Source organism: Sminthopsis crassicaudata, chromosome 4 (assembly GCF_048593235.1).
Source record: "Sminthopsis crassicaudata isolate SCR6 chromosome 4, ASM4859323v1, whole genome shotgun sequence".
Classification (NCBI taxonomy): domain Eukaryota; kingdom Metazoa; phylum Chordata; class Mammalia; order Dasyuromorphia; family Dasyuridae; genus Sminthopsis; species Sminthopsis crassicaudata.
In genome coordinates, this window is record NC_133620.1 from 192,602,761 (window position 1) to 192,622,627 (window position 19,867).

At 37.8% G+C, this 19,867-nt stretch overlaps 1 protein-coding gene across 5 annotated transcripts in view; it reads left to right on the forward strand.

Annotated features, from left to right (window-relative positions):
- Positions 1-19,867, forward strand: part of FYN (FYN proto-oncogene, Src family tyrosine kinase) — a 267,134-nt gene that overhangs the window by 155,770 nt on the left and 91,497 nt on the right. Inside the window, exon 1 of one of the 5 annotated variants that reach the window (XM_074310086.1) lies at positions 5,436-6,072. The exons of the other annotated variants lie outside the window; for them this stretch is intronic. The gene's annotated coding sequence lies outside the window, so the exon portion shown is untranslated. Of the gene's footprint in view, positions 1-5,435; positions 6,073-19,867 lie in introns of those variants that run through there. 5 annotated transcript variants of the gene reach the window in all.

The window sequence follows — 19,867 nt, forward strand, 5'->3', positions numbered from 1 at the left end:
AGCAACAATATATGAACAATTTATGGTCTTTGGGATTGTCTTAAACATCAGGCCCAATGTTTCTCTGTATGAGAGAGACAGAGAGGGGGAAGAGAGAAACAGAGAGACAGAGAGAGATCCTAGGTTAGCCTCCTATCCCATGGGATAAAGTACCCCTGAGAGAGCAAATAGTTTGCTAGTATTTATCCTTTATAAGAAAACCAAAATCTATCCTTAAGTATTCTTCCCAAAGACCAAGAAAATTTTGATGCACAGAGAAGTTGTTTACTCTAAAGCAAGAGTTCTGTTTTCCCCAAATGTAAAATCTCTCTACCTGCATCTGCCTTATAGACAATGAAAACCAAGGATGTGACATGTATTGCAGAAGAGCTCCATAGTACTGCATCAGTCTATTGGGACTTCTGGAATAAGTAATGGTCCACTGAATCCGATAAGATGGGAATTAAAGCCTCTTTTCCCTTAAATCCTTACCACCCCACAGGTGTGGGCATTATGCAAATAGAAGCTCTCTGCGCACAAATGTGGCAGCTATTTTTGTTATGCCAGTGTAATATTTAAAAGCAAACATTTAACGGGAGGATAACGGCTGCTGAACCTGTATTTGCAGCTGCAGCTGCTCCATCCTCTGGGGAAGCAAAGATGGAGCTTTTCCAACTATTCATAAAGGGTGAGCATGGAGGGGGCTGAGAACTTACTCCAGCATAATAGTGCACAGTAAAATTTTGTTTCTCTCACCGCCTTCTCTAGCTCAGAAGTTAAGCTACAAAGGGATTTTTCTGCCTTCAAAATCTGGGTTGATTTCTCCATGAGGGTCATTCTGGCTACCTCATTTCTTTGATGAGCAGGATCACATGTGTTTGGGGGAATGAGAGAAAAATGGTCTTTTTAGACCTGTGAACAATTAAGGTCCTATCTGTTCTTGGATCCTACTGGTTCTCTCCACAAAAAAAGACATTAGTCACCCTAATCTGTAAAGGTACTACTATTGTACTTAAAGCAGGGCTGCCATTAGAATTAAATTTTAATAGAAATCGGATGCCACAGTCTCCAAAGGATTCTCATGTCCCTTTTCATTCCCATTCCCCTTTGTCTCTTCTCTTTTTCTCTTGTTCTTTCAGACCCTCCCTCAACTACTTTTTCTAGCCTAATCATAAGACAACTGCGTGCTATGCTTTGACCTTTCTCTTTTTTTCTCCTCCTGTTTGGCCCACTTCCTCAACAATAAGGACAAAGGAATTTCCGCAGTCTCTTGGGATTCTCTGGAATGAGATCTGATCTGCAGTACATGCAGAACATGAAATCAGTAGAAATATAAAATGTTTTAATGATTATAGTGCCATCTATACAATTTGCCATAAATAAGAGAGGAAAATACTAGTTTCAAGAAACCAGCAATAGCTGGGGTGAAGGGAAGCCATTCTATTTTCAATTATTTACTAGGGGAAAAATAAACACCCATAACTGAAATTACATTACAAAATTGCCACTTCTACTGCCTGAGGGCAGGTTCCTAAAAATATAATGTTTGGTTTCTGATTAAAAGGGGGAAAATATATTTATATCTCTATATTGCACCCCCCCTTCCCTTTAAAGAGAAACACACACACACACACACTACTACCTTGTGTGCTGATTGTGATCAAGAAATAAGCTTCTAGAAGAGGAGGGGCCAGCTGTCCTTGACAGGAGAGTGATGAGGGGCCAATCCACATAGATGGTTTTAGTACAGCCTTTCAGACTACAGCCAGCAAGCATCACAGAGGGAAAATATCTTTGTTTATTTGTTTATTGATTGATCCATTGATTTCATATTTATGTAGCTGCTACAGGGACTAGGCTTAACACATAATAAAAGGATCATAGAGTAAAGTGAAAAAAAAAAAAGACAAATGCAGAGGTGAAATTACATGATTTTTTTTGTTGTTGTTACTAGGATCCTGAATTTATCTCATTGAATTTAACCTTCACCTTGGATTTAGATAGTAAGACCAAGCAGAGATGGTAATGAAAGTAAGCATTTTTATATAGCACTTTCTAGTTTTCAAAACACTTCATGGATTTGAAACTTAGCTGTGAGATAGGGATTACGGGTATTATTATACCATTTTGCAAAGAAGGAAGCTGAAGACTGGAAAAATTCAGTGACTTGACCACAATTGCAAAGTAAATGTTGGAAGCAGAATTTGAACTTGTGGCTTCCTGATGCTCTACCATGTTGTAGAATGATAAAGATACCCTTTCAGGCAACAGTGTCTTTCTCATAATATGTTATCAGAGATTGATTTTGAGGATGAAACTTAACCTGTTTGTGACAGGTAATATCCAGCATGTTTATTCACTTTGCTCCCTTCCATTGCATTCTAAATTAGTAATAAAACAACTTCCAGTTCAATTAAAAACCTCATGAAAAAACTTTTTTTTCTTATAGATACAGTGGCCATCTTTTCCAAAAAACAAAAATCAAGACATATAGACTATTTTTAATTTGAAAAAAGGAACATTATGTCAGTCTATATGTCTCTTTCAATGGATAGAGTGCTGGGCTTAGAGTCAGAGAGATTCATTTTCTTGAATTCAAATATGGCCTCAGACACTTACTAGCTATGTGGCTCTGAGCAAGAATTCTGTCTGAGCCAGTTTCTTCATTTGCAAAATAAGTTGAAAAAGGAAATGGTAAACCACTCTATTATCTCTGTTTAAAAAAATAAGACTTTGTGACCCAAATGAGTTGGCCACTACGGAAAATGATTCAACAACAATAAAATTCTTTTCTTGAAGTAAAGATTATCTATAAAAATTTAGGAAATATGTTCGCCATGTACATAGGTTACTTAGAATGTCCTGTCCCAGTTAAAATTCTGGCCCCTACTTTCTCTGATTTAGGTTCATTTCCTGTACTTTTCTCACAGAGAGCATAATACCAGCTCATTGTTGCTAACTTGCATGGATGGCTAGGAATTATCTGCCCCTTTGATATCAATATCACAAGCTATTGAATTCATTCCAATAATAAAGTATGGTTTCATGTTCAGGAGTAACATTAGTCAGCACACTTTAGCTTAGCTTCAAACTTCCCATCCTGTTGGCATTTTAGTTTATTGAATGTTAAAAATGACATTCTATTTCTACAGTGAATGCAGTTAAGTTTTCTACTCTTCTACTCTGTTCTGTTAATGAATTTTATTTTTAATTTCCAGAAAATTTAAATCTGGGGATCTGTATTTTATTCTTTAGAGGTTTTCATTCACTCTTAGTTTTAAAAGAGTTATTGTGAGAGGCAGCTGGTGACACCGTGGATAGAGTGCTAGGTGTGGAGTCAAATTTAGCCTCAGACATTCAGATACTAGCTGTGTGTCTTGGCAAGACACTTAACCTCCCTTTGCCTTAATTTCCTGAACTGTAAAAATGAGCATAACAGTACCTATTTTGCAAGTTATTGTGTCTTGAATGAGATAATATTTATAAAGTGTTTAACACCTAGCACCTAGTAGATGTTATGTAAATGTTTATTCCCTATTCCCTACCCCCGCTGGTCCCAGTTCAACCATCAATTAGCTGTATGACCTGTGTATTATTTATATGAAGTCACCTAACATGGCCTCAAATGGCCTATAAAATGAGCAGATTGAGCTAGGTAATCCCTTCTAGTTCCAGCTTATTCTGACTTGGCCTGGATTTTTTTTTTTTTTTTCTGTATTTTTGAAATTTTCAGAGCTTGTTAAATATACTTTACTGTTTAATTAGACTAGGGTAATACACAGATTTTGGAGAATACATAAATTTAAGAAGAAATGACACTTCTGATGAGGAGTAAACTGAGGTCTAAACCGAGATGGGTCAGTTCCTTTTCTCTCTCTCCTTCCTTCCCCAAAGTAACCAAGAGCGGGGTTTGGCAGCAAATGAATTTGCTATTTAATGCTGTATGGAAACAAAGTCTTTATTGATAGTAAAGGGATAGACAGGCATTTGGCCTTCAAGAAGACCAGATCTGCCTGCAAAAGGGGACGTCAGTTGACGGGCATTGGCTGGTATACACCAAATGCCAAGATTTCATTTTTCAACCTTCTTTATATATATAACTAGAGTCGTCAAAACAATGTTTGCACAGAGATGTTATCAAGAGGTTCCGGAGATATTTGTCAATAATACAAGAATTCTCTGTTGTTGTAAATAAGACAGGAATTTTCTTACTATTGTAAATAAGACAAAAATTCTCTTTTGTTATCTCCTTCAGTCTCTCCCCAGAAAGGAATTTCAAATCATTAGAATGGGGGCTGAAAACTGAAACTAGCCCAAAGGAAGTTGGAGATTAAACAAGAAATATCAAAGGGGGCTACTGCCCCCAACACTTCAATACAACTGATTTGGTGGGGGGGTATTTTATTTTATAAATTTTAAAAAACATTATTCTGAAAAGAATTCCATAGACTTCATCAGCTTATCAAAGTGGTCCAAAACTTTTTAAAAAATTAAGAACTCCTCGCCTAGAGCATCATTTATATTTATTTATATATAGTGGTCCCAAAGTCTCAGTAAGCTTTAACTTTTAACAAAAGCTTAAAAAATGAAGTTAATAAAAGCTCAAAACAGTACTAAGGCTTTTGGAACACTGTTTTTTAATGCTTTAGGCTTTACAAAGCATTTTATTTATGTTATCTCATTTGATCTTCATAATAATCTCTGTTAGTTTGTCACTACAGCCATTATTATCCCTATTTGACAAATAAGGAAACTAAGGCAAGACTAGAAACAGGATTCAAACTCATGTCTTCCTGATTTCTAAACCAGTGTTCTTTTCTTTTTCACACACACACACACACACACACACACACACACACACACACACACACACACACACAGAGTTTAATCAACTTTACTTCTTTAATCAACAAACTATTACACTGCATAGAAATCAAGAATAATAACTTGTCTCTAAGTTTGTATCTCCTTTGGCTCATTCCTACTCAGGAATCATGGCTATTTCCATTAACTTAGTTATACAGTAACATTTCATATTCATCATTTCCATCTCTCTTCTTAGTTATTCAAAATACAGAGCTGTCTGTAGAGACAAATCATGACCCACAGTAAGACTTTAGATTCATACTTTTCACTTAAAGATTTGTTGGTTTAAATTTGTCTTTACCATCTTAGGTTTATTTGATCTTATACCCCTTATTATTCCTTGTTTTCAAATAAATGCTTAATTTTCCTCTTCATATACTGTTTAAATAAGTCTCACAGAACATTAGTGATTTCTTGCCATGAGTCACTATAAATCCTCCTTGATGAAGTTTGACCAGAGTTTCTTGTGATATCTTTATACCCCTGCCTGCCCCTCTGGCTTGTCTGTTCAAAATGGGCAGTTACTTCTGGGCCATGACCTTGCTGTTCAGGGCTGCCATATTCTCTTTTTCACTATGCTGGGAAACCTCATAGGCCCAGAGATGAACTAGTAGATTCAGTTTTATTAAAGTGAAAGGAGAGAATATGAGAAACTCTAGAAAAGAGAACCCTTGTCAGGTGGTAGGAAAAATTTCCCAAATCTATCATTTAGGGATATTTTCAGGGAACAGCTGTATAATCCTTAGTAAGTGACTTTTGCCACTGAAATCAAGCAGTTTAAATTAGATTCCAGAGAGCAGTTTAAATTGGAATCCTCTACCATCACTCCCTTCTCTTAACTCTTCCCTGTTCTTCATGTTTAACTTCATCCTCAGATGTTAGGTACCTTTTAGACTTCTTTCAACAGAGTAATTGAGGACTTATTAAGAGATATCTTTAAAATTCCCCTTCCTTTGACCAAACCAGCCATACTTTCAGACTTATGTAAAATTGACTTCTTCGGTGGATTAACCTGAACTCAGCCATTGCCTCATGTCTGACCATAAAATGAGAGAGGACCCTGGGAACTTTGAGAACTCCTGTATGCCAATGGAGAACAGTTTTTTCAGCCTGACTCCTCCCCATGCCATCACTAAGGCCCATTTCTTCTACTGACTGAAGAACAAAATCCAGTCTGAAGAAATCTTCAGGGCTGACCATCTATCTGTACAACCTCAAGTCTAAAAGGTATTACAAAAATGTTAGCCTGCCAATTCTTAAAATTTAATTTAAATTTGTTGCTACATTTTAAGTTCTAATCTATCTCTCTGTAAACCTCACCACCCCATACTAGAGAAAACTGCCATTTCTCTCTCTCTCTCTCTCACACACACACACACACACACACACACACACACACACACACACAGATCTTTGTGTTCTTTAAAATTCCCCTTAATTTGACACACCCAGATATTGGGGGGGGGTTATTGTGTGTATGTGTATGTATGTTTATTCTTTGAACTATACGTTGTTACTATATACAAATTTCTATTGGTTCTGAGACTATCAATTGTAATTATAATTGTCTATTCCTTTATGTCTAAGTTAAATTCTAGCATGCAGCTTAATTATTACCTGGCTCTAACTTAAATTAGGCAAAGGATAGATGAGGCTATTTTGGCTTTACCTTCAGATGAATCTGACAGGGTTATCCACCATCTCTGGAATCAAATAAGAGTCCAAAACTCTATTAGTCTACCAAAGTTTGCTAGCATAGCCAACCTAGTGATTATGGCAGCACTGTGAAATGCCTGCTGTACTGTGGGGAGAAACATAAATTAAGGGGATGATAATATTTTATGGCGCCACAGGAGAGATCCATGTTGTCAAGAATAAACGACTTGTGGCTGTCTAAAAACAATAGTTTATTTCCAATGGATGATCTTTTGGGTTGTTCATGCAGTGATTAGCACCTTGTTCCCTCATGGGCCACCAGTCAACTACCCCTGGCTTTAAATATTTTATATATTGATCAGAATCTCCTCTCCAGATCATAGCTCATGGGTTTTGTGGTGCTTTTTCACTAAACATTATTTAGCAACAAAGATATTTCATAACACAGAAAAATGACTGGAGAATCCCATATGGAGTCACGTAGACTTTAAAACATCTGAACAACAAAAAATACAATAAATTTATATTTCCATATAATATTTAATTCTTCCTCTTACAAATATTCAGTCCTTCAGAGAAGTGGTACTGTGGAAAGTGAAACTTAATGTGTGTACTTGGGCAAACATCTATAGAGAGCATTGTGGTCCAGGTAGCTGAACGAAAAAGCATAACGGCAGAGACTAAAGTGTGAACAGGGCATATACATGGAGGAAAATCTCATTCTCCTGTTGTTGCAATTCCGCTGTTGTCTTCTGTTCACGTCAAGCCCCTGCTGGGCTTCAGCTGTAGTCAACAACAGCCGTGCTATCTTTCCAGCTACCTGCTATTCTGTCCTCCACTTGATGGAGATAACGTGATTAGAAAGCCCCTTTCTTCAAAGGCGAGCCGTAGCTCTCCTCAGTCAGCCTTCTCAGCCAATGTTTATTACTTATAGCTAGAAGAGAGAGAATATTCAGCAGAGAGAAGTGCTGAGGTAATACTTCTCATCCCACTGTGCAAAGCTAAACATTTTTATGTGCTTCAAAGGAAAGAAAAATCAAATGAGGGTTTTTAGACATGATTAATGGAGGTATATAGAGTTGGGAGATTGATGGAGAAACACAAAGTAAACACAATGAAGGTATATGCACTGAGGTTCTGCATCTGTTATAGAGGTGGGCTTATTGGGATGTTCTAAGAAAGAAGTAAATTAGCAGATAATTCATGATAGCAAATAGTACAAGTCTTTCTAGTATTCTGCCTGAAGCAATGTTTCCTGCAAGCCTGCCTATTCCCATGTTGCATCAGGATGGTAATATCTAATCCGATCCTAGCCCTTGCAATAATGGCAAGTTTCCAGAGAAACAGAAGTAGTAACTCAGTAATAATTTTATTCCAAAACCCTTTTCAATTGTCATAAAACTGTTGTTACATTATAAACTATTTTGTGGGATTCTTTTTATTTTATTTTTAAAAAAACATTAGAGCTTTTAAAGTCCTAGTTGATTATAGAAAATAATGTTTTCAGACTAAAGCATCTCTAGTTTAGAGGACATCTGTCAGTCAGTCAATAAGCATTTGTTAAGCCCTTTATGTGCCAGACATTTCACTAAGCTCTGAAGATACAAAGGTAAAAAATAGTATAAAATCTGATACTGATTTCCTTTGGCATTCTTGTTCTTTATTCCTCCAAATGAATTTTTTTTTCTAACTCAGTAAAATAAAATTTCTTGGTAATTTAATTTGGATGGCATTGGATAGATAGATTAGAAAACTCAAGGAGCTGATATTCTAATGAAGTGACAATGTGTAAATAACCTACTACATCCCAGATAATATTGGGGGTGGGAGTGAAAGATGCAGCTAGGTGGTGCAGTGGATAGAATTTCAGGCCTTGAATCAAGAGACTCCTTCCTGAGTTTACATCTGGCCTTAGACACTTACCAGCTTTGTGATCCTGGGCTTAAACTTAAAACATGTTTCCCTCAGCATCCTCATCTGTCATTCCAAAACCCTTTTCAATAAACTATTTTATGGGATTCTTTTCATTTTGTTTTTTAAAAACATTATTTAGAGTTTTTAAGTCCTAGTTGATTATAGGAACTAATGTTTATGTAAATGAACTGGAAAAGGAAATGGAGAGCAGCTCCAGTGTTTTTGTCAAGAAAACCCCAGGTTTGGTCATAAAGAGTCAATCATGATTTTGAAATGAGTGAATAAACAATATCAGAGAGAAAGGCCAATGGGGTTTGAATTTAGGCCTGAAAGAAATCAGGGAACCTACAAGTCAGAAGTGATAATTTCAGGCACTTGAGGAATAGCCAATGTAAAGACACAGAGGTGGATAGCTGTATGTAGTAGGGTAGTGTGGCAGTATCACAGAGTGCATTGAGGAGAGTACAGTCTAAGAAGACCAAAAAGGTAGAAAAGAGCTTAAATGCCAAACAGATGATATCATATTGTAACTTGGAGGTAATAGAGACTTTTTTGAATAGTCATATGGTCAAAATAACATGGTTTTTAAGGAAGATTACTTTGACAGTTGAGTAGAGGATGAATTGGAACAGGAAAAAAAAACAATTAGATGTCTGATGTTGGTCTGATTCTGCATATGATTTGGGGCTATGTGGTAAATTCTACATGCTTATAATCACAGCTAAACTATTAATTTTATTAAAGGTTTGAATCACAAAAATTGAGATAAGAGGATACAGAGAGCTGCTTTAGAACAAAATATATCTACTTGTTTTTTTTTCATTTATAATTGAGTCCAAATGCCGAGACAATAAAAATATTTTTTAAATTAAAATTATATGAAGCCATCCTTAGAAATAGTTCTTTCCGTTTTATATGTTTCATCATTAGTTTAAAATTTTCTCCAATCTAAATCCTGATTTTATTCATTATTCTTTTGAAAGCCCTCTAAATGTCTTATACCTGTCTGAATTCAAATAGGGTGACCTTGCCAGGTAAGTTTGCTCCAGGGATTGAAAGGGCAATAATGAATCTGAAAGAATCCCTCAAATATCCTTTCCATTCTGATGCACTGATAGTGCTTCTAAAATCTTCACTGTAAAAGACCATTATGAGGATGTGTCTGTTCTACTGAGGACTTAACATTACTCTTAAGGAAAGAGCCAGTACTGCTATACCATGAATCAGCTATAACTATACTCCCTGTATTTTATTAATCTTATTTCTCAGACTTTAAACTTAAGTAGTAAAATTAATCAAATAAGTCTCTGACCTCAACTCTCTGGGTATATGTTTTGGTGATACATACTGCAACCTACTGATGCCTTCTCAGTCTGTTCCCATGTCTCCAAACAAATCTGTTATAGGAACTTTACTAGTGATGTGTTGGAGCTGGCTCATAGCCAATTGTTAATAAAAATCAGAGTTTAGCCTATTGTTTTGTTGGTTGTTTAGACTTAATAAAGGGATGAAGAAAATGTTAATGATGTGGATTAAACATAAAAGTATATTCCGTTTTCCTCCTCCCCATAGATACAAGATAGTTTTGATAATTGCTACCTTATAATAAGTTTAAAATCTGGTACTGATTTCCTTTGATATTCTTGTTCTAGTTCCTCCAAATGAATTTTATTTTTTTTTAATTCAGTAAAATAATTTTTTGGTAATTTAATTGGGATGACATTGAATATATAAATTAAATTAGATAAAACAACAATTATATTGGCCCTATCGTTCCTGGGTTTGTTTTGTCAGGTTTATTCCCAGGTATTTTGATCCAAGTTTTTTTGGCAGAATTTTCTTTGTGACATTTATATGGATTTACTTGCATAGAACACATTGTTATAGGATCATAGGACCAGAACTGGAATGAGACTCGCAAACCATCTCATCCAGCCCCCTCATTTTATAAATGAGGAAAAGGGGGTCCAGAGAGATTAAATGATTGCCCAAGGTAACATAAGTAGCAAATGAGGGTATCATAGTAGTAGAAAGAGTAGAGAATTGAGAGGGGAAAGGTGATTGACAGGAACCTCTCCATATATACTGTTTTTATTTTATCGATATTGGTTTGGGTTAGGAGGCAGAAATATAGGTAATGATAATTAGCCACAAGAAAAATTATAGCAATACTATAGCTGTTTTAGATGAGCCCTGTGGCTTCTTTCAAACCCACTTGCATAATATTACCTTAATTTTCCCCAAGTGTAACCTCTTCCTCCCCATCTCTTAACCCTTTATATACATATTGTCTGCTTCCTTAAAATAGATTATGCTCATCCCCATTTCCTCCCAAGATTAAACTGTACTAAGCCATTTGTCATTGTCACCTATGGGTACATTGTTGGTACAGAATAGCAGTACAGATCTGTGGTGGAGAAGGAAATGAGCCAGAACTTTTGGTGCATGATGGATGCTTAAAAACACATGCAAACAGTAGCCATACAGTAATAGGATCTCTGTATGTTTTAGTTCAAAAATAGAAGTGTGTATAGAAATGTACAAAGCAGGAATATAGGGACTCATACCATCTTTGTTGTAATTGTTTGTTCCTGGTGGGAAGGTGTGGGAAGATACAAAGCAGGGCTCAATTGATGTTGGCTGAGGTCAGCAGGAGAAAAGTGGAACTGAGAAAAAGAGGCAAAAAGAGAAAACGATTATGTGACTAAAGAGACTGAATAGGAGAGCTGGATAGAAACAGGTGGGGGCAATTTCATGAAGTAGAGAAGAGCAAGAATTTCATTTTATTTTATTTAGAGGTGTTTTCTTATCTGCCAATTTAGGTTTATATGATCTCCCCCACTAGAATGTAAACTCCTTGATGATAGAAGCTATTTTAATTTTTTGTCTTTGTAACCTCAGGAGTAAGCAAATACTAAGCACTTAAGAAATGCTCATTGACAGTCTTTCATTATAAGAAAAACTTTAATTGCACTTATCAAAGGTTTTACCATTCTTTTTATATTGATTAAAGGATTCTGAAGTACTTACTGTAAGATATGCTTCCAAAAATCAATAAGAAATTATTTTAGATGAATAAAAGATTATTTGAATATTGTAAAAAAAAATTTTCGAATGAAATAAGGGATACAAAGCAAACCTGAACTGCTATATAAATACTAATCAAGATGTTGATGATGATAATTACAGAGAAGCAGCCTGGCTCCACTAATATAGGGAGCACTAACAGAACAGAAAGAAAACGTCACTGTCTATCCACTATGTGACCCTGGGCAAGTCATTTAATCCTCTTAGCCTCAATTTCCCATCTGTAAAATGAGCTGGGAAAGAAAATGGCAAACCACTCCTGTATCTGTCACAAAGAGTTGGACTTGACAGAACAAAAAATCAATCCCTGTCTCTGTTTCTCTCTCTCTCTATTCCTCTTTCTCTACTTTCTCACTCTTTTCCCTTTCCCTTCCTCCCTCATTGTCTGCCTGCCTGATTATTTGCTTCTGTGTGTGTGTGTGTGTGTGTGTGTGTGTGTGTGTGTGTGTGTGTGTGTGTGTGTGTCTGTTCACTGTCTCTCTATTTGGGTGTGTGTGTCTCTGTCTCTCTCTTCTCTGTTTCTGACTCTGACTCTCTGTCTTTCTCTATGTCTACTCCTGTTTCTCTCTGTGTCTCCTCTCTGTCTCTGTCTCTCTGTCTCTGATTGTCTCTCTCTCTCCCTTTGTCTCTTTCTTCCCTCTGTGTGTGTGTCTTTCTCCTCTATTTCTGACTCTGTCTCAGCAATTTTTTGTGTCCTCAGACAGCAAATTTCAAGGTCACCCTGACAGCTGTCAGATTTTATTTGCTCATCTCCCTAATTCCTCCTCAGGGAATGCTGAAACAGAAAAGGAAATGGCTGCAGAAGCTTTGGAGCCATGGTACTGAGTATACCCAGTGTCCAGCATAGATTTGGTTTCTCAGTTGAGAGGCTGAGCATAAACCTTTCCTAATCAACAAAGTGAAAAGTACCAATCAGCCTATAAAGGGAAGTTCTGGAATAAACCAGAAAAAAGATAAATCAATCTCACTTCACTCTAAGATGTTACAACTTCTTTAAATTAATAAAATAGCAGAGAACTTTGGGAGGATTATTTTTTTCACTTGAATTAATGAAGAAAAAATATTAAGCATACATCCTATATGCCAAACATGGTGCTAAGCACTTGATCAATAAATTTAAAAAGAAATATATTTGGGGGCAGCTAGGTGGCGCAGTGGAGAGAGCACCAGCCTTGAATTCTAGAGGACCCGAGTTTAAATCTGGTCTCAGACACTTAACACTTCCTAGCTGTGTGGCCCTGGGCAAGTCACTTAACCCCAGCCTCAGGGGAAAAAAGAAAGAAAGAAATATATTCCCTACCTTCATATTCCTGCTATTTTAATAGGAGTACTTAATGCATATTGAGTGACTAGGAGAGCTATTTTGGTTCGGAAAGTGGAGTTCTAGAAGTAGATTGACACACTTTTTCTGATAGTGGTGTCAGTACTGATTCAATTAAGGGTCCAGATTGAAAAGTAAAGGAGCAGGGGAAGCAGAGGGGCATAGAGATGGCACAAGAAAGTTGGGAATCCTGGAATTGAAAAGGCTAAATCCTCCAGGACATGGTCTTTGGTCCCTGTTGCTATTCAAGTGGTGAAAAGGAGAGTAAAATGAAGCATGGCTAGAACCAGCCTCAGTGATTGGAATTTTTATCACCTACTTTAGGCAGGAGATACGTTTATCATAAGTTATTAGTTTTTTCTTTTTCTTTTCTTTTCTTTTCTTTTCTTTCTTTCTTTTTTTTTTTTTTTTTTTTTTTTTTTTTTTAACAATTAGGTAAACCATACCAAAGGTGGAAAAGAGACACAGGCAAAAAGCTAAACTCTAGAAGGAGAAAGGCAAAAACAGTGATCCAGGCTCTCAAGAAGCTCATTCTAATAAGGAAATAACATGCAAATAATTTGGTACATACATGATGTACTATAAATAAAGCACAGGGAAGATAAATTAAGAAGGAAACGTATTAACAGTGATAATTTGAACCCAGGTCCTTTAACTACAATTCATCATTTTCCCCTATACTTTAGGTATGAACAGTATTTAGAAAATGCAAGTCTAGAAGGAGAAAGCAAAATACCCTAGTACTGGTGGAGGAGAAAAGGATAAGAATAGTATCTGAGTAAAAGACAGAAGCCTTGAAATAATGAAGATGGAAAGAACATGTGATGCACATGCAGGTCCATTTTTTTCCCCCACTACCCTGACAATAAGCATGTTGAATCAACTTTTGTCAGAACAAGTTATGGCAAGTTCATTTCAGAGTGTGTCATTTAGGGGTCCTGTCACTTGCAAAATCTATTTTGGATTGCTTTGAATCAGAAGTTGGACATGGGGCAAACCAGGCTTAGGTCACATGGAAGTTTATAAGGCAAGCAATTAACAAATTGATTATATGAGCTCTCAAGATAATGCTACATCTTATTTAGTCCTTTAAAAAGCTGCAGCTTGTATGCAGAACTTCCATTTGTTAGTGAATTGCATGTAAGCAGTGGGGTATTTACCTTAAACTCAACAGGTGAGTTTTCTGCCTTTACTGCACCACTAATTAGCTGTGACATTGGACAGGAGTACTAGTCTCTCTAGATCTTTGGTTTCTTCACTTTTTGAACAAGAGGATTGTAGGTTGTACAATGAGAAGACCACACGTTTTCAAGTCAACAGAAAAACTGTGTTTTAATTTTGGTGAATTCTGTGATTTATCTTATTTCCAGTATATCCTGTCAATAACTAGTTTGTATATGTAGGTATTCCTTCCACATCATAGGGATTGGGGATGCGTTCCTCCCCCCCAAATCTGGAAAATTTTGTAAAATTGTTGGCATTCCTTTTGTACCAGAGAAGATCTGAATTATTATAGTATTAAAAGATAAAACATATTAATGTTATACAACACTATACACAAATTTTATGCATTTCTGAGTTTCTAAAAAAAATTTCTGTCATCTGCTGGTCTTTGCATGTCATCCACAGCTTCTGCAGAATTCCCATTTAATCTCATGCCTGTGGGGAAAGTTGCAATGTAGATAGAATAAATGTAGTTGTTTGTATATTAGACTGTGAACTCCTTGAAAGCAGAGACTTTGTTGATATCCTCAGCACTTAGCAGAGTGCCTAGCATAAACATTATTAGAAGTTTATTGATTGCCTATACAATTGGGCAAGATCTCTAGAGATCATTTTTTTTGTTTGTACAGTAGAGGGGAAGACCTGGTAGTAGTTGTGTTTTACTCTTCATGACCCCATTTGGGGTTTTCTTGACAAATATACTGAGTGGTTTGCCATATCTTTTTCCATCTCGTTTTACAGATGAGGAAACTGAGACAAACATGGTTAAGTGAATTGCCCAGAGTCACACAGCTATTTAATCAGCTTCCTAAGGAGTCAGTGAAGCAATTTGAAGGGAGACTCCTGAGGAGGTCATAGGTTAGATCATTGTGAAGCAGTATGGGGAAACAATTACATCTTTATTTTCACTAACCTCTGGCTGGAATTTAGCATTTCTTTTCCATTATTTAAAAATATAATTCTAAGAATAAGTCCATTTGTTTTCAGTTGTATTCAACTCTTTGTGACCTTTTTTGGAGGTTTTCTTAACAAAGACACTGGACTTATTTGCTGTTTCTTTCTCCAACTCATTTTATAAATGAGGAAATAGAGGTAAACAGGACTAAGTGATTTGCCCAGGGTCACACAACTGCTAAGTATCTGAGGCCAGAATTTGAGCTTGGGTCTTTCTAACTCCAGATCTAGAATCCCATCTTTGCTGCCCAGAATAGTTTCATAAGGTTCACCAGTCAATCAATAGACATTTATTAAGCTCCTGCTGTGGGCCAGGCACTGTGCTAAATATTAGAAATTGCTAAAAGGGATCATTATATAAGGAAAAGTTGAAGAATTCCTGCTCACTGGATGATCTTTAAGTTTCTTCCATCTCTGAATCTGTGATCCTGCAATACTATACTAAAATTTTAGTCACCAAAAATCTATTACCATAGCATTAGGCTACAGAAGCACTTAAACCAGCAAACTTTTTTCCAAAAAAAATTCAAAAAAATTATAGATTCATAATACATCGATGTTCATTAGTAGTCAAGCAGGAATTAGCCAAAGTTCAGAGTTAAATGCAAGTGGAAGCATTCATCTAAAAGTGAATATGTTTTTCATCTTTAATTCCATCTTTCTTGTCTGACTTGGTAAATTAAATTTTTCTACCAAAAAAAGAGTAATTATTTAATGTTGCTACTTTTTCGGGTGGGAGTAGGAATGGCTATAGGCTAGGGTACACAGCATTCATGGAATAGATTGGTTTGCTAGTAGGATGGCATACAACCATCTGTATTGATAAGGATTCTGGTAGTGAGAGCTCAGAAGTCAAATCAGAGTTGTATAAGGCCAGGAGTCAAGTATGATCATGCAGCAAGCAAGAGGCATGTCCAGGGAAATACAAGGCAGAAGTACCAGAATGTCAATATTCAAAGGACAAAACCTGATCTGTAATCCCAGGAAGTATATATCCCTATAAGCTGAGTGAATACAAATGATGTTCTTCTCATTTGTACTTCCTGAAGCCCAAAAACTACTCCTCACACATTTTTCACATTAGCATTTGAGGTTAACCCTAACTAGATATTCATCATGAGCTCTGACTGTAGATAGCTCTCTGTGGCTAGTATTTCTCATGTTAGAAACTGAAGTTTGCATGCTTATAAGCCCACTTTGGACTCACATTTGTCCCTCTTTTATTTTTTCAATTTTATTTATTTTTATTCTAAACTTAAAAATAAAACAGGCATAGATTTGAAAAAGGGGGGGATTGCACATGAAATTGCAAGTCATGTGCAATTTTATATTCCTTTTAAATCTATAATAGTTATCATAGACTTGCTTTTTTCTTTCTCTTCTCCAATGGTTACCATTAGACACACGTACATACACACATACCCCTAGGTGGCGCAGCTCTGAGGTCAGGAGGACCTGAGTTCAAAAGTGGTCTCAGACACTTAACACTTCCTAGCTGTGTGACCCTGGGCAAGTCACTTAACCCCAATTGCCTGGGGGGGGGAACTACCAAAAGATCTATTACTTTTTATATTCACTGGAGGGGGGAAAACGTATGATAAGGATGTCTCTTACTCTACCTTCTTTTCCTGTGCTTTCATGTCCCTCTGCCTACCCAGGCACATTACATGGCCCTGGGATGGGGGGTAAGAGGTGGGAAACAAACGCTTTTTAATGTTCTGCTAATCTGTGAAAGCTCCAGGCCAGCACTTGTAGCTGAGACCAAGAGACGTAAATAGCAGTGTTGTTTAAGGGACAGGCACACCTAATGGCCCAGGATTCGTTGCCCTCTGGATGGGGTTGTTTCATGAGCCTTCTTCGGTATTGCTGCCCTCTTGCCTCCTCAGGTTGAGGGAGGTAACGGCATTTATTGCCTATTGATTTGTATTCTCCCCCCGAAAGAACACACTGCGGGGCAGCTTTGAAATCCTAAATCCTTACTAGGGGATGCAAGAGGTGTCACTTCCGGTGATGGTATTTCTCTGCCATCTTGGGTGCAACCCTCAACACCAAGTCAGTTTCAGGGCTCTCTCTACCAAAATATAATAAGCTTCTGCTCCAAAAACACCACGCAGATGGCTTCCCAACCCAGTTTTCTGGGCAATGGATTGTGATAGCCTTTTTCTTCAGAAAGCAACAAATAGAGAAAGCAAAGAAACTGACCCATAAAAGTAATTCTCTAGACTCGTGCAAAGAAGGGGAGCCGTGAAAAAAAAGTCCTTCCCCTTTTCTCCCCACCCTCAAATTCCACTCTATTTCTTTAAAGAACGTCACTTTTTCTGACTGGAACTGGCACATGGGGGAAAGCGCGGAAGAATTCACTGGCTGTGAACGTTTACAGAATCATCTGGCTAGGAAATTCAATAGAAGCTCGGCAGAGTCCCCTTTGTTTGACTCAGTGGATTGAGGCTCCTCAGCTTTCATTCGCTACTTGGGGGGGGGGGGCGAGGAGGGGGAGGGGTGTGATCACGCCTGCTCCAACAGCCGCTTTGTGCGGATGCATTTCCTTGCCGCTTTGCCAGGGGACCTCTGACCCCACCCCACCCCCACGCCTGCACCAAGCCAGCTCCCCCACAACAACTGCTCCTTAAACGAGGCAGGCTCTGCCCCTGCTGCCCAAATAGGACACCGACTTTGCCGTTTTCTCTTTTGGGGCCTGGGTGATCAGAATTCACATTTTGGTGGGGGGGGTTTGTTTTTCTGTATGTTTATTTTTTACATCCGACTGACAAAAAGATTAGAAAGATGCTCCGATGACCCTCAGCATTAGCAAAGAAGCATATTTTTGCAGGATTGTCAGTATATTGGGGGCAAGGGGGAACCACACTTTTAGGCCCCACAGGCCCTCCTGGCCTTCTGTCCCATCCTAAGCACCCATAAAAAGGCAAATAATGGGGTGCAAAGCTGAATTTCCCCCGAGAGATCCCGGACAGCCGAAAAGGAGGAAAGTTGGAAAGAAAGGCCTCCCCTCCCTCTGCCCTGGGCCGGGTTGAGGTGGCTTTGACTCAGCCCTGGGGCCGCCGCCTCCTCCACAATGGCCTACTTTGATTGTGTGTTGTTTTGACATTCCTGGGCTTTCAGTGACATTCGCTCCAACTATTCATCCGAAGCGCACTCGCCACCCACTTCTTGAGTGACTCCCATGCTGCCACCTCTTCTACCACTCTGAAAGGTCTGCTTCCAGATGTGGTGAAAACTGAGTCATAACGAGGCACGCCGCCCCCTTCACACCCTTTCTCCCCATCCTCACCTTGCAGAAAGGCCGCCAATAAGAAGAGCCCCTAGTTTCCCTGAGCTACAACCGCTCCATTTATAAATTGGCATCTCACTTCATATATGCATGCATCACTCCACACATATTCTAAAAGCTGTAACCTAACACACAGGGAGCCTGCGAAGAAGGGAAAATGCTTTTTATCTGGGCCCTAACAAAGCCTTTGGGTTACCATATAGCATGTTAATACAGCTAAAGTCATGTCCAGATTAGAATGGACTGTCCTTATTTTCGCCTTCATTTAGATACTCATTCAGATCCTGAATCCCACTCACAGAGATAAGGAAATAGTAAATAAATAAATAAGATTTTTAGGTTGAGTGGGAAGGACTGAGAAGTCAAGAAAGAATCCTTTAAAAAAATAAAAAATAAAAAGTGGCTCATGAACTGAGTTTTGAAGGCAGCTAAGGGGTGGAGAGTTTTCCAGGCACAAAGGATAGCCTGTGTGATGTCCTAAGTGTGGAGGTGGGAGAGAAGAAAAGCAAAGAGGAGAGTTCTGCTCCAGTGTAGGGTATATACAAGGAGATGTCACTGATAGGTTACCTAGATAGGTAGGTTAAAGCCAGTTTGGGGGCAACTTTTAGTTCTAAACAAAAGAGTTTGCATTTTATCAGAGAGGTTGTTCTTGCTCAGTTTGGTCTGATTTTTCATGACCACGTACTAGAATGGTTTGCTGTTTCTTTTCTAGTGGATTAAGGCATGCAGTTAAGTGATTCGCCCAGGATCACGTAGCTAGTGTCTGAGGTTGGATTTGAGCTCAGTTCTCTCCTGACTCCAGGCCCAGCACTCTGTTCACTGAGTGCCTCCATCTATTCTGTCCTAGAGACAATAATGAATTAACGCATTGGCCTGAAACCAGAATACTTTGAATTGAAATGAGGTTTGTGATCCAGGGCAAGCCATTTAACACCTCTGTTTGCCTCAGTTTCCTCAATGTAAAATGGGGATAATAATAGCACCTACCCCATGGGCATATGGTGAAGGTCAAATGAGGTAATATTTAAGTTCTTAGTACAATATTTGCTGCATAGTAGACGTTATCTTAATGTTATTCTTTTCCCTCCCCTACTTGGGGGAGGGGGATCATCACACCTGTACTTTTTAACATCCAACCACTTGTGATTATCATTTACATTGTTTTGTTAAGTACTTTGAATATCTGAGTGCTAAGAAACAGAAAAATAAATAGAAGAAAAAAGAGAGGCAGAGGTAAAGGATGGAACTTTGCATTTCTGGAGTTATTTGAGCAAGATAAAAGCTCTTGTTCCAAAAGGATAAAGGGGCCAAACATAAATCTCTTAAGCAACCTTTGAGCGTAACTTAGAATTATCCCATTCCTTTGCTGTCTAGTAGGTACCACTACCCATCCTCTTCACTTTTAAGAAGGTCCTGTAAGATATATCCATAGATGGTCAAAGGAGTTTATTCCTACTCTTTCTTTTGCCATATAAAGTAGTCTCTCAGCACTTATAAAATAGACCCCATTCTGCAATCTTTATGTGTGCTCAAAGTATTCTTATTGGAGTATAGGTAAATGACAGCTTAAAAAACAG